Below are 12,301 nucleotides of genomic sequence, written 5' to 3' on the forward strand. Positions count from 1 at the left end.
GCTGCTGCTGCCTGCGGCAGGCACAGGGCAGCACGCGAGGGCGTGGGGCGCCTTCTGTGACAGCACAAACCGCGGTGATGTTTTTCTCCAGCCTCAGATAGCAGGCAGGGTACGCTTACACAGACAGCTAAGCAGACAGCGAGAGGCTCAGCTCTGGAGATGAGGGAAGCGGATGGGACAGATACAATAACCAACAGGTAACAAATTATGAAAGAGAGATCAAAGGTAGATGGAATCAGGCTGTAAATATAATAGCAAGTGTCGCACAGGTTGCAAACATGGGCTACTCGATCGGCGGGGAAATGGGAGAAATTCCAGGAGTCGTGGGATAAGGAATATTAGGCTGTGATGTGCTTTTTGCTGCGTGCTCTGCCTTGCAGGATGCCCGCCAGGGTAACTGCAAATTAAAACCTTTTTTAACAAAGATTTAGTCCGCCAAAAATCATTCCATTCCATTATAGCACATTTCTATTATGCCCGTCCTTCATCATTACATCTCTGGTGAAACACCTTTTCCCATCATATTAATGTGTATAATTACTAAAAAAATGCATGCTAAAATACGTTAAAAATTGTAAAGAAAAAAATACATCCAAGTATTCCGCAAAAAAATAGTCTACAAGTATAAACATGAACGTGGAAATATGTAATATATATATTTAAAAAAAACCATGCAAAATACAGAACGCAGTGATTTCTAAAGAAAAGAGAGTACATAACAGTGTTGAAAGCAAAGGAGGGCGTGTCACGTCACGGCAATTCATTGCATGGGAGACCACAATGGAATCCGGGGTGCTGTTTGATTTTCGGCTTTGTGTGCCGGGCTCCTTTCTGCCCGCTCGTCCCGCGGGTCGGGCAGCGCGGTGCAGTTGCGGCGTTGATCCGCTGGGGGCGCTGTGTCGCTGAGTGAGGGCCGTCTGCTTTCGGTGCTCGTTGGGTGGCTGTTCGTCGTTCGAGTTACTTTGGGAGGCTGGGGAAGCACGTGTGAGTGTGTGTGCGTGTGTGTGTGTGTGTGCGTGCCGTGCGGAGGTGTGCCGTGTGCGAGCGGTGCTATGAAGCCTTCCCTGTCAGGGTTGTAAGTGGTGCAGTGTCGGTGCACGTTGGGTAGGGTGGATGTCGGCGGATGTGTGAAGTCGTGGTGAGGTTCGGACCGCGTTGTATCGTTGTGTGGGTGGCATGCGGAGAGTTGCGGATTCCGCAGGGTTGCGGTTTTGGTTGGCCGGCTCTGCGGCTCTGAGCCTTTTTTTCCCTTATCGGCTGGTGGCGGTGGTGAGAAGCCGAGAAGAGGGCTGGAGCAGGAGCATGAGGTGCCTACGGCCATCCCACCCTGGCAACGCCCGATCTCGTCCGATCTCGGAAGCTAAGCAGGGTCGGGCCTGGTTAGTACTTGGATGGGAGACCTCCTGGGAATACCGGGTGCTGTAGGCTTTTGCTGCGCCGCTTCGCTCCCGCGGGGCTGGGCGCTGCGCTGTACTTGCACAGCCGATCCGCTGCGAGCGCTCTGTTGGTGGGGGACGGCTGGGGGGACTGGGGGGGGGGGTGCTGGTTGGCGGGGGTTCGCTCTTTTAGTTGCTTTTGGAGGACAGGGAGACACGTGTGTGCGTGTGTGTGTGTGTGCGTGCGTGTGTGTGTGCGCGCGCGTGTGTGTGCGTGCACGCTTCCCGTGTGCGTGCCGTGTGCGTGCGGTGCCGTGAAGAAGGCCGCTGCAGGGCTGTTAGTGCCGCTCTGCCACGCCGCCTTGGCTAGGGTGGATGCTGGGGACGTCGTCAGCCCTCGTCAGGGTTGGGGCGGCTTGTATGCTGGGATGGGTGAGGGGCGGGGAGCCGTGGGTTCCGTAGGCTTGCGTTTTGTGTTTGTGGCTGAGCTGCTACTTTTCCCTTTCTGTGGTGGGTGGTGACTGGAGGAAGGGTCACATCACTGCCATTGACAAGAAAGGGAGCAAGGAGGACCCCGGGAACTACAGGCCGGTGAGTCTCACCTCTGTGCCTGGGAAGATCGTAGAACAGATCCTCCTGGATGACATGCTTGATCACATGAGGAAAGGGCGTGTGATCCGTGACAGCCAGCACGGCTTCACCAGAGGAAGGTCGTGCTTGACCAATCTGGTGGCCTTCTATGATGGAGTGACGGCATCGGTGGACAAGGGAAAGGCGACCGATGTCATTTACCTGGACCTGAGCAAGGCCTTTGACATGGCCCCCCCCCCACATCCTTATCTCCAAACTGGCGGGATGTGGATTTGATGGGTGGGCCACTCGATGGACAAGAAACTGGTTGAAAGGCCGCAGACAGAGGGTGGCCATCAATGGCTCCATGTCCAGGTGGAGGCCGGTAAGGAGCGGCGTCCCCCAGGGGTCTGTCTTGGGACCGGTGCTCTGTAACATCTTTATCAATGACATCGATGACGGAATCGAGTGCACCCTCAGCAAGTTTGCTGACGACACCGAGCTGAGTGTTGCGGTCGACACAGTTGAAGGAATGGATGCCATTCAGAGGGACCTCGAGAGGCTAGAAAGGTGGGCCCGGGTGAACGTGATGAGGTTCAACACGGCAAAGTGCAGAGTTTTGCACTTGGGCCGGAGGAATGCCAGGCATCCCTACGGACTGGAAGGAGCGGTCCTCGAGAGCAGCCCTGTGGAGAAGGACCTGGGGGTCGTGATGGATGAAAAGCTTAACATGAGCCAGCAGTGTGCCCTTGCGGCTCGGAAGGCAAATGGGATCCTGGGCTCCATCAGCAGAGGGTGGCCAGCAGGGACAGGGAGGTGATTGTTCCCCTCTACTCTGCTCTTGTGAGGCCCCATCTGGAGTACTGCGTCCAAGTGTGGAGCCCCCAGTACAAGAAAGACAGGGAGCTGTTGGAGAGGGTCCAGAGGAGGGCCACGAAGATGATCAGGGGACTGGAGCACGTCCCCTATGAGGACAGGCTGAGGGAGCTGGGCTTGTTCAGCCTGGAGAAAAGGCTCATTGCAGCCTTTCAGTACCTAAAGGGAGCCTACAAACAGGAGGGGAATCAACTCTTGCAAAGGGTGAGGGACAGCAGGACAAGGGGAAATGGTTTGAAGTTGACGGAGGGGAGATTAAGGTTGGACGTCAGGGGGAAATTCTTTGCTATGAGAGCAGTGAGGTGCTGGAAGAGCTGTGCAGAGAGGCTGTGGATGCCCCGTCCATCCCTGGAGGTGTTGAAGGCCAGGTTGGATGGGGCCCTGGGCAGCCTGGTGTGGTATGAAATGTGTCGGTTGGTGGCCCTGCGTGTGGCAGCGAGGTTGGAGCTTGATGATGGTTGAGTTCCCTTCCAACCGTGGCCATTCTGTGATTGTGTGATTGTGTGGCAGTGGTGAGAAGCCGAGAAGAGGGCTGGAGCAGGAGCATGAGGTGCCTACGGCCATCCCACCCTGGCAACGCCCGATCTCGTCCGATCTCGGAAGCTAAGCAGGGTCGGGCCTGGTTAGTACTTGGATGGGAGACCTCCTGGGAATACCGGGTGCTGTAGGCTTTTGCTGCGCCGCTTCGCTCCCGCGGGGCTGGGCGCTGCGCTGTACTTGCACAGCCGATCCGCTGCGAGCGCTCTGTTGGTGGGGGACGGCTGGGGGGACTGGGGGGGGGGGTGCTGGTTGGCGGGGGTTCGCTCTTTTAGTTGCTTTTGGAGGACAGGGAGACACGTGTGTGTGTGTGTGTGCGTGTGTGTGTGCGCGCGCGTGTGTGTGCGTGCACGCTTCCCGTGTGCGTGCCGTGTGCGTGCGGTGCCGTGAAGAAGGCCACTGCAGGGCTGTTAGTGCCTCTCTGCCACGCCGCCTTGGCTAGGGTGGATGCTGGGGACGTCGTCAGCCCTCGTCAGGGTTGGGGCGGCTTGTATGCTGGGATGGGTGAGGGGCGGGGAGCCGTGGGTTCCGTAGGCTTGCGTTTTGTGTTTGTGGCTGAGCTGCTACTTTTCCCTTTCTGTGGTGGGTGGTGACTGGAGGAAGGGTCACATCACTGCCATTGACAAGCAAGGGAGCAAGGAGGACCCCGGGAACTACAGGCCGGTGAGTCTCACCTCTGTGCCTGGGAAGATCGTAGAACAGATCCTCCTGGATGACATGCTTGATCACATGAGGAAAGGGCGTGTGATCCGTGACAGCCAGCACGGCTTCACCAGAGGAAGGTCGTGCTTGACCAATCTGGTGGCCTTCTATGATGGAGTGACGGCATCGGTGGACAAGGGAAAGGCGACCGATGTCATTTACCTGGACCTGAGCAAGGCCTTTGACATGGCCCCCCCCCACATTTTTATCTCCAAACTGGCGGGATGTGGATTTGATGGGTGGGCCACTCGATGGACAAGAAACTGGTTGAAAGGCCGCAGACAGAGGGTGGCCATCAATGGCTCCTTGTCCAGGTGGAGGCCGGTAAGGAGCGGCGTCCCCCAGGGGTCTGTCTTGGGACCGGTGCTCTGTAACATCTTTATCAATGACATCGATGACGGAATCGAGTGCACCCTCAGCAAGTTTGCTGACGACACCGAGCTGAGTGGTGCGATCGACACAGTTGAAGGAAAGGATGCCATTCAGAGGGACCTCGAGAGGCTAGAAAGGTGGGCCCGGGTGAACGTGATGAGGTTCAACACGGCAAAGTGCAGAGTTTTGCACTTGGGCCGGAGGAATGCCAGGCATCCCTACGGACTGGAAGGAGCGGTCCTTGAGAGCAGCCCTGTGGAGAAGGACCTGGGGGTCGTGATGGATGAAAAGCTTAACATGAGCCAGCAGTGTGCCCTTGCGGCTCGGAAGGCAAATGGGATCCTGGGCTCCATCAGCAGAGGGTGGCCAGCAGGGACAGGGAGGTGATTGTTCCCCTCTACTCTGCTCTTGTGAGGCCCCATCTGGAGTACTGCGTCCAAGTGTGGAGCCCCCAGTACAAGAAAGACAGGGAGCTGTTGGAGAGGGTCCAGAGGAGGGCCACGAAGATGATCAGGGGACTGGAGCACGTCCCCTATGAGGACAGGCTGAGGGAGCTGGGCTCGTTCAGCCTGGAGAAAAGAAGGCTGCGGGGTGAGCTCATTGCAGCCTTTCAGTACCTAAAGGGAGCCTACAAACAGGAGGGGAATCAACTCTTGCAAAGGGTGAGGGACAGCAGGACAAGGGGAAATGGTTTGAAGTTGACGGAGGGGAGATTTAGGTTGGACGTCAGGGGGAAATTCTTTGCTATGAGAGCAGTGAGGTGCTGGAAGAGCTGTGCAGAGAGGCTGTGGATGCCCCGTCCATCCCTGGAGGTGTTGAAGGCCAGGTTGGATGGGGCCCTGGGCAGCCTGGTGTGGTATGAAATGTGTCGGTTGGTGGCCCTGCGTGTGGCAGCGAGGTTGGAGCTTGATGATGGTTGAGTTCCCTTCCAACCGTGGCCATTCTGTGATTGTGTGATTGTGTGGCAGTGGTGAGAAGCCGAGAAGAGGGCTGGAGCAGGAGCATGAGGTGCCTACGGCCATCCCACCCTGGCAACGCCCGATCTCGTCTGATCTCGGAAGCTAAGCAGGGTCGGGCCTGGTTAGTACTTGGATGGGAGACCTCCTGGGAATACCGGGTGCTGTAGGCTTTTGCTGCGCCGCTTCGCTCCCGCGGGGCTGGGCGCTGCGCTGTACTTGCACAGCCGATCCGCTGCGAGCGCTCTGTTGGTGGGGGACGGCTGGGGGGACTGGGGGGGGGGGTGCTGGTTGGCGGGGGTTCGCTCTTTTAGTTGCTTTTGGAGGACAGGGAGACACGTGTGTGCGTGTGTGTGTGTGTGCGTGCGTGTGTGTGTGCGCGCGCGTGTGTGTGCGTGCACGCTTCCCGTGTGCGTGCCGTGTGCGTGCGGTGCCGTGAAGAAGGCCGCTGCAGGGCTGTTAGTGCCGCTCTGCCACGCCGCCTTGGCTAGGGTGGATGCTGGGGACGTCGTCAGCCCTCGTCAGGGTTGGGGCGGCTTGTATGCTGGGATGGGTGAGGGGCGGGGAGCCGTGGGTTCCGTAGGCTTGCGTTTTGTGTTTGTGGCTGAGCTGCTACTTTTCCCTTTCTGTGGTGGGTGGTGACTGGAGGAAGGGTCACATCACTGCCATTGACAAGAAAGGGAGCAAGGAGGACCCCGGGAACTACAGGCCGGTGAGTCTCACCTCTGTGCCTGGGAAGATCGTAGAACAGATCCTCCTGGATGACATGCTTGATCACATGAGGAAAGGGCGTGTGATCCGTGACAGCCAGCACGGCTTCACCAGAGGAAGGTCGTGCTTGACCAATCTGGTGGCCTTCTATGATGGAGTGACGGCATCGGTGGACAAGGGAAAGGCGACCGATGTCATTTACCTGGACCTGAGCAAGGCCTTTGACATGGCCCCCCCCCCACATCCTTATCTCCAAACTGGCGGGATGTGGATTTGATGGGTGGGCCACTCGATGGACAAGAAACTGGTTGAAAGGCCGCAGACAGAGGGTGGCCATCAATGGCTCCATGTCCAGGTGGAGGCCGGTAAGGAGCGGCGTCCCCCAGGGGTCTGTCTTGGGACCGGTGCTCTGTAACATCTTTATCAATGACATCGATGACGGAATCGAGTGCACCCTCAGCAAGTTTGCTGACGACACCGAGCTGAGTGTTGCGGTCGACACAGTTGAAGGAATGGATGCCATTCAGAGGGACCTCGAGAGGCTAGAAAGGTGGGCCCGGGTGAACGTGATGAGGTTCAACACGGCAAAGTGCAGAGTTTTGCACTTGGGCCGGAGGAATGCCAGGCATCCCTACGGACTGGAAGGAGCGGTCCTCGAGAGCAGCCCTGTGGAGAAGGACCTGGGGGTCGTGATGGATGAAAAGCTTAACATGAGCCAGCAGTGTGCCCTTGCGGCTCGGAAGGCAAATGGGATCCTGGGCTCCATCAGCAGAGGGTGGCCAGCAGGGACAGGGAGGTGATTGTTCCCCTCTACTCTGCTCTTGTGAGGCCCCATCTGGAGTACTGCGTCCAAGTGTGGAGCCCCCAGTACAAGAAAGACAGGGAGCTGTTGGAGAGGGTCCAGAGGAGGGCCACGAAGATGATCAGGGGACTGGAGCACGTCCCCTATGAGGACAGGCTGAGGGAGCTGGGCTTGTTCAGCCTGGAGAAAAGGCTCATTGCAGCCTTTCAGTACCTAAAGGGAGCCTACAAACAGGAGGGGAATCAACTCTTGCAAAGGGTGAGGGACAGCAGGACAAGGGGAAATGGTTTGAAGTTGACGGAGGGGAGATTAAGGTTGGACGTCAGGGGGAAATTCTTTGCTATGAGAGCAGTGAGGTGCTGGAAGAGCTGTGCAGAGAGGCTGTGGATGCCCCGTCCATCCCTGGAGGTGTTGAAGGCCAGGTTGGATGGGGCCCTGGGCAGCCTGGTGTGGTATGAAATGTGTCGGTTGGTGGCCCTGCGTGTGGCAGCGAGGTTGGAGCTTGATGATGGTTGAGTTCCCTTCCAACCGTGGCCATTCTGTGATTGTGTGATTGTGTGGCAGTGGTGAGAAGCCGAGAAGAGGGCTGGAGCAGGAGCATGAGGTGCCTACGGCCATCCCACCCTGGCAACGCCCGATCTCGTCCGATCTCGGAAGCTAAGCAGGGTCGGGCCTGGTTAGTACTTGGATGGGAGACCTCCTGGGAATACCGGGTGCTGTAGGCTTTTGCTGCGCCGCTTCGCTCCCGCGGGGCTGGGCGCTGCGCTGTACTTGCACAGCCGATCCGCTGCGAGCGCTCTGTTGGTGGGGGACGGCTGGGGGGACTGGGGGGGGGGGTGCTGGTTGGCGGGGGTTCGCTCTTTTAGTTGCTTTTGGAGGACAGGGAGACACGTGTGTGTGTGTGTGTGCGTGTGTGTGTGCGCGCGCGTGTGTGTGCGTGCACGCTTCCCGTGTGCGTGCCGTGTGCGTGCGGTGCCGTGAAGAAGGCCACTGCAGGGCTGTTAGTGCCTCTCTGCCACGCCGCCTTGGCTAGGGTGGATGCTGGGGACGTCGTCAGCCCTCGTCAGGGTTGGGGCGGCTTGTATGCTGGGATGGGTGAGGGGCGGGGAGCCGTGGGTTCCGTAGGCTTGCGTTTTGTGTTTGTGGCTGAGCTGCTACTTTTCCCTTTCTGTGGTGGGTGGTGACTGGAGGAAGGGTCACATCACTGCCATTGACAAGCAAGGGAGCAAGGAGGACCCCGGGAACTACAGGCCGGTGAGTCTCACCTCTGTGCCTGGGAAGATCGTAGAACAGATCCTCCTGGATGACATGCTTGATCACATGAGGAAAGGGCGTGTGATCCGTGACAGCCAGCACGGCTTCACCAGAGGAAGGTCGTGCTTGACCAATCTGGTGGCCTTCTATGATGGAGTGACGGCATCGGTGGACAAGGGAAAGGCGACCGATGTCATTTACCTGGACCTGAGCAAGGCCTTTGACATGGCCCCCCCCCACATTTTTATCTCCAAACTGGCGGGATGTGGATTTGATGGGTGGGCCACTCGATGGACAAGAAACTGGTTGAAAGGCCGCAGACAGAGGGTGGCCATCAATGGCTCCTTGTCCAGGTGGAGGCCGGTAAGGAGCGGCGTCCCCCAGGGGTCTGTCTTGGGACCGGTGCTCTGTAACATCTTTATCAATGACATCGATGACGGAATCGAGTGCACCCTCAGCAAGTTTGCTGACGACACCGAGCTGAGTGGTGCGATCGACACAGTTGAAGGAAAGGATGCCATTCAGAGGGACCTCGAGAGGCTAGAAAGGTGGGCCCGGGTGAACGTGATGAGGTTCAACACGGCAAAGTGCAGAGTTTTGCACTTGGGCCGGAGGAATGCCAGGCATCCCTACGGACTGGAAGGAGCGGTCCTTGAGAGCAGCCCTGTGGAGAAGGACCTGGGGGTCGTGATGGATGAAAAGCTTAACATGAGCCAGCAGTGTGCCCTTGCGGCTCGGAAGGCAAATGGGATCCTGGGCTCCATCAGCAGAGGGTGGCCAGCAGGGACAGGGAGGTGATTGTTCCCCTCTACTCTGCTCTTGTGAGGCCCCATCTGGAGTACTGCGTCCAAGTGTGGAGCCCCCAGTACAAGAAAGACAGGGAGCTGTTGGAGAGGGTCCAGAGGAGGGCCACGAAGATGATCAGGGGACTGGAGCACGTCCCCTATGAGGACAGGCTGAGGGAGCTGGGCTCGTTCAGCCTGGAGAAAAGAAGGCTGCGGGGTGAGCTCATTGCAGCCTTTCAGTACCTAAAGGGAGCCTACAAACAGGAGGGGAATCAACTCTTGCAAAGGGTGAGGGACAGCAGGACAAGGGGAAATGGTTTGAAGTTGACGGAGGGGAGATTTAGGTTGGACGTCAGGGGGAAATTCTTTGCTATGAGAGCAGTGAGGTGCTGGAAGAGCTGTGCAGAGAGGCTGTGGATGCCCCGTCCATCCCTGGAGGTGTTGAAGGCCAGGTTGGATGGGGCCCTGGGCAGCCTGGTGTGGTATGAAATGTGTCGGTTGGTGGCCCTGCGTGTGGCAGCGAGGTTGGAGCTTGATGATGGTTGAGTTCCCTTCCAACCGTGGCCATTCTGTGATTGTGTGATTGTGTGGCAGTGGTGAGAAGCCGAGAAGAGGGCTGGAGCAGGAGCATGAGGTGCCTACGGCCATCCCACCCTGGCAACGCCCGATCTCGTCCGATCTCGGAAGCTAAGCAGGGTCGGGCCTGGTTAGTACTTGGATGGGAGACCTCCTGGGAATACCGGGTGCTGTAGGCTTTTGCTGCGCCGCTTCGCTCCCGCGGGGCTGGGCGCTGCGCTGTACTTGCACAGCCGATCCGCTGCGAGCGCTCTGTTGGTGGGGGACGGCTGGGGGGACTGGGGGGGGGGGTGCTGGTTGGCGGGGGTTCGCTCTTTTAGTTGCTTTTGGAGGACAGGGAGACACGTGTGTGCGTGTGTGTGTGTGTGCGTGCGTGTGTGTGTGCGCGCGCGTGTGTGTGCGTGCACGCTTCCCGTGTGCGTGCCGTGTGCGTGCGGTGCCGTGAAGAAGGCCGCTGCAGGGCTGTTAGTGCCGCTCTGCCACGCCGCCTTGGCTAGGGTGGATGCTGGGGACGTCGTCAGCCCTCGTCAGGGTTGGGGCGGCTTGTATGCTGGGATGGGTGAGGGGCGGGGAGCCGTGGGTTCCGTAGGCTTGCGTTTTGTGTTTGTGGCTGAGCTGCTACTTTTCCCTTTCTGTGGTGGGTGGTGACTGGAGGAAGGGTCACATCACTGCCATTGACAAGAAAGGGAGCAAGGAGGACCCCGGGAACTACAGGCCGGTGAGTCTCACCTCTGTGCCTGGGAAGATCGTAGAACAGATCCTCCTGGATGACATGCTTGATCACATGAGGAAAGGGCGTGTGATCCGTGACAGCCAGCACGGCTTCACCAGAGGAAGGTCGTGCTTGACCAATCTGGTGGCCTTCTATGATGGAGTGACGGCATCGGTGGACAAGGGAAAGGCGACCGATGTCATTTACCTGGACCTGAGCAAGGCCTTTGACATGGCCCCCCCCCCACATCCTTATCTCCAAACTGGCGGGATGTGGATTTGATGGGTGGGCCACTCGATGGACAAGAAACTGGTTGAAAGGCCGCAGACAGAGGGTGGCCATCAATGGCTCCATGTCCAGGTGGAGGCCGGTAAGGAGCGGCGTCCCCCAGGGGTCTGTCTTGGGACCGGTGCTCTGTAACATCTTTATCAATGACATCGATGACGGAATCGAGTGCACCCTCAGCAAGTTTGCTGACGACACCGAGCTGAGTGTTGCGGTCGACACAGTTGAAGGAATGGATGCCATTCAGAGGGACCTCGAGAGGCTAGAAAGGTGGGCCCGGGTGAACGTGATGAGGTTCAACACGGCAAAGTGCAGAGTTTTGCACTTGGGCCGGAGGAATGCCAGGCATCCCTACGGACTGGAAGGAGCGGTCCTCGAGAGCAGCCCTGTGGAGAAGGACCTGGGGGTCGTGATGGATGAAAAGCTTAACATGAGCCAGCAGTGTGCCCTTGCGGCTCGGAAGGCAAATGGGATCCTGGGCTCCATCAGCAGAGGGTGGCCAGCAGGGACAGGGAGGTGATTGTTCCCCTCTACTCTGCTCTTGTGAGGCCCCATCTGGAGTACTGCGTCCAAGTGTGGAGCCCCCAGTACAAGAAAGACAGGGAGCTGTTGGAGAGGGTCCAGAGGAGGGCCACGAAGATGATCAGGGGACTGGAGCACGTCCCCTATGAGGACAGGCTGAGGGAGCTGGGCTTGTTCAGCCTGGAGAAAAGGCTCATTGCAGCCTTTCAGTACCTAAAGGGAGCCTACAAACAGGAGGGGAATCAACTCTTGCAAAGGGTGAGGGACAGCAGGACAAGGGGAAATGGTTTGAAGTTGACGGAGGGGAGATTAAGGTTGGACGTCAGGGGGAAATTCTTTGCTATGAGAGCAGTGAGGTGCTGGAAGAGCTGTGCAGAGAGGCTGTGGATGCCCCGTCCATCCCTGGAGGTGTTGAAGGCCAGGTTGGATGGGGCCCTGGGCAGCCTGGTGTGGTATGAAATGTGTCGGTTGGTGGCCCTGCGTGTGGCAGCGAGGTTGGAGCTTGATGATGGTTGAGTTCCCTTCCAACCGTGGCCATTCTGTGATTGTGTGATTGTGTGGCAGTGGTGAGAAGCCGAGAAGAGGGCTGGAGCAGGAGCATGAGGTGCCTACGGCCATCCCACCCTGGCAACGCCCGATCTCGTCCGATCTCGGAAGCTAAGCAGGGTCGGGCCTGGTTAGTACTTGGATGGGAGACCTCCTGGGAATACCGGGTGCTGTAGGCTTTTGCTGCGCCGCTTCGCTCCCGCGGGGCTGGGCGCTGCGCTGTACTTGCACAGCCGATCCGCTGCGAGCGCTCTGTTGGTGGGGGACGGCTGGGGGGACTGGGGGGGGGGGTGCTGGTTGGCGGGGGTTCGCTCTTTTAGTTGCTTTTGGAGGACAGGGAGACACGTGTGTGTGTGTGTGTGCGTGTGTGTGTGCGCGCGCGTGTGTGTGCGTGCACGCTTCCCGTGTGCGTGCCGTGTGCGTGCGGTGCCGTGAAGAAGGCCACTGCAGGGCTGTTAGTGCCTCTCTGCCACGCCGCCTTGGCTAGGGTGGATGCTGGGGACGTCGTCAGCCCTCGTCAGGGTTGGGGCGGCTTGTATGCTGGGATGGGTGAGGGGCGGGGAGCCGTGGGTTCCGTAGGCTTGCGTTTTGTGTTTGTGGCTGAGCTGCTACTTTTCCCTTTCTGTGGTGGGTGGTGACTGGAGGAAGGGTCACATCACTGCCATTGACAAGCAAGGGAGCAAGGAGGACCCCGGGAACTACAGGCCGGTGAGTCTCAC

General features: G+C 58.4%; 6 non-coding genes across 6 annotated transcripts; all 6 read left to right on the forward strand.

Moving 5' to 3' along the window:
• The first annotated feature begins 1,309 nt into the window (after positions 1-1,309).
• LOC116241126 (5S ribosomal RNA) lies at positions 1,310-1,428 on the forward strand. Its single transcript, XR_004169453.2, has one exon. It is a non-coding gene; the product is annotated as a 5S ribosomal RNA (ribosomal RNA).
• A 1,946-nt stretch (positions 1,429-3,374) lies between these two features.
• LOC149916526 (5S ribosomal RNA) lies at positions 3,375-3,493 on the forward strand. The gene has a single exon (XR_016469894.1). It is a non-coding gene; the product is annotated as a 5S ribosomal RNA (ribosomal RNA).
• Positions 3,494-5,443: 1,950 nt separating this feature from the next.
• LOC149916527 (5S ribosomal RNA) lies at positions 5,444-5,562 on the forward strand. The gene has a single exon (XR_016469905.1). It is a non-coding gene; the product is annotated as a 5S ribosomal RNA (ribosomal RNA).
• Positions 5,563-7,508: 1,946 nt separating this feature from the next.
• On the forward strand, positions 7,509-7,627 carry LOC149916528 (5S ribosomal RNA). The gene has a single exon (XR_016469906.1). It is a non-coding gene; the product is annotated as a 5S ribosomal RNA (ribosomal RNA).
• Positions 7,628-9,577: 1,950 nt separating this feature from the next.
• On the forward strand, positions 9,578-9,696 carry LOC149916529 (5S ribosomal RNA). The gene has a single exon (XR_016469910.1). It is a non-coding gene; the product is annotated as a 5S ribosomal RNA (ribosomal RNA).
• A 1,946-nt stretch (positions 9,697-11,642) lies between these two features.
• On the forward strand, positions 11,643-11,761 carry LOC149916530 (5S ribosomal RNA). Its single transcript, XR_016469874.1, has one exon. It is a non-coding gene; the product is annotated as a 5S ribosomal RNA (ribosomal RNA).
• Positions 11,762-12,301: the final 540 nt, after the last annotated feature.

Source organism: Phasianus colchicus, chromosome 10, assembly GCF_987193195.1.
Source record: "Phasianus colchicus chromosome 10, bPhaCol1.hap1.1, whole genome shotgun sequence".
NCBI lineage: Eukaryota > Metazoa > Chordata > Aves > Galliformes > Phasianidae > Phasianus > Phasianus colchicus.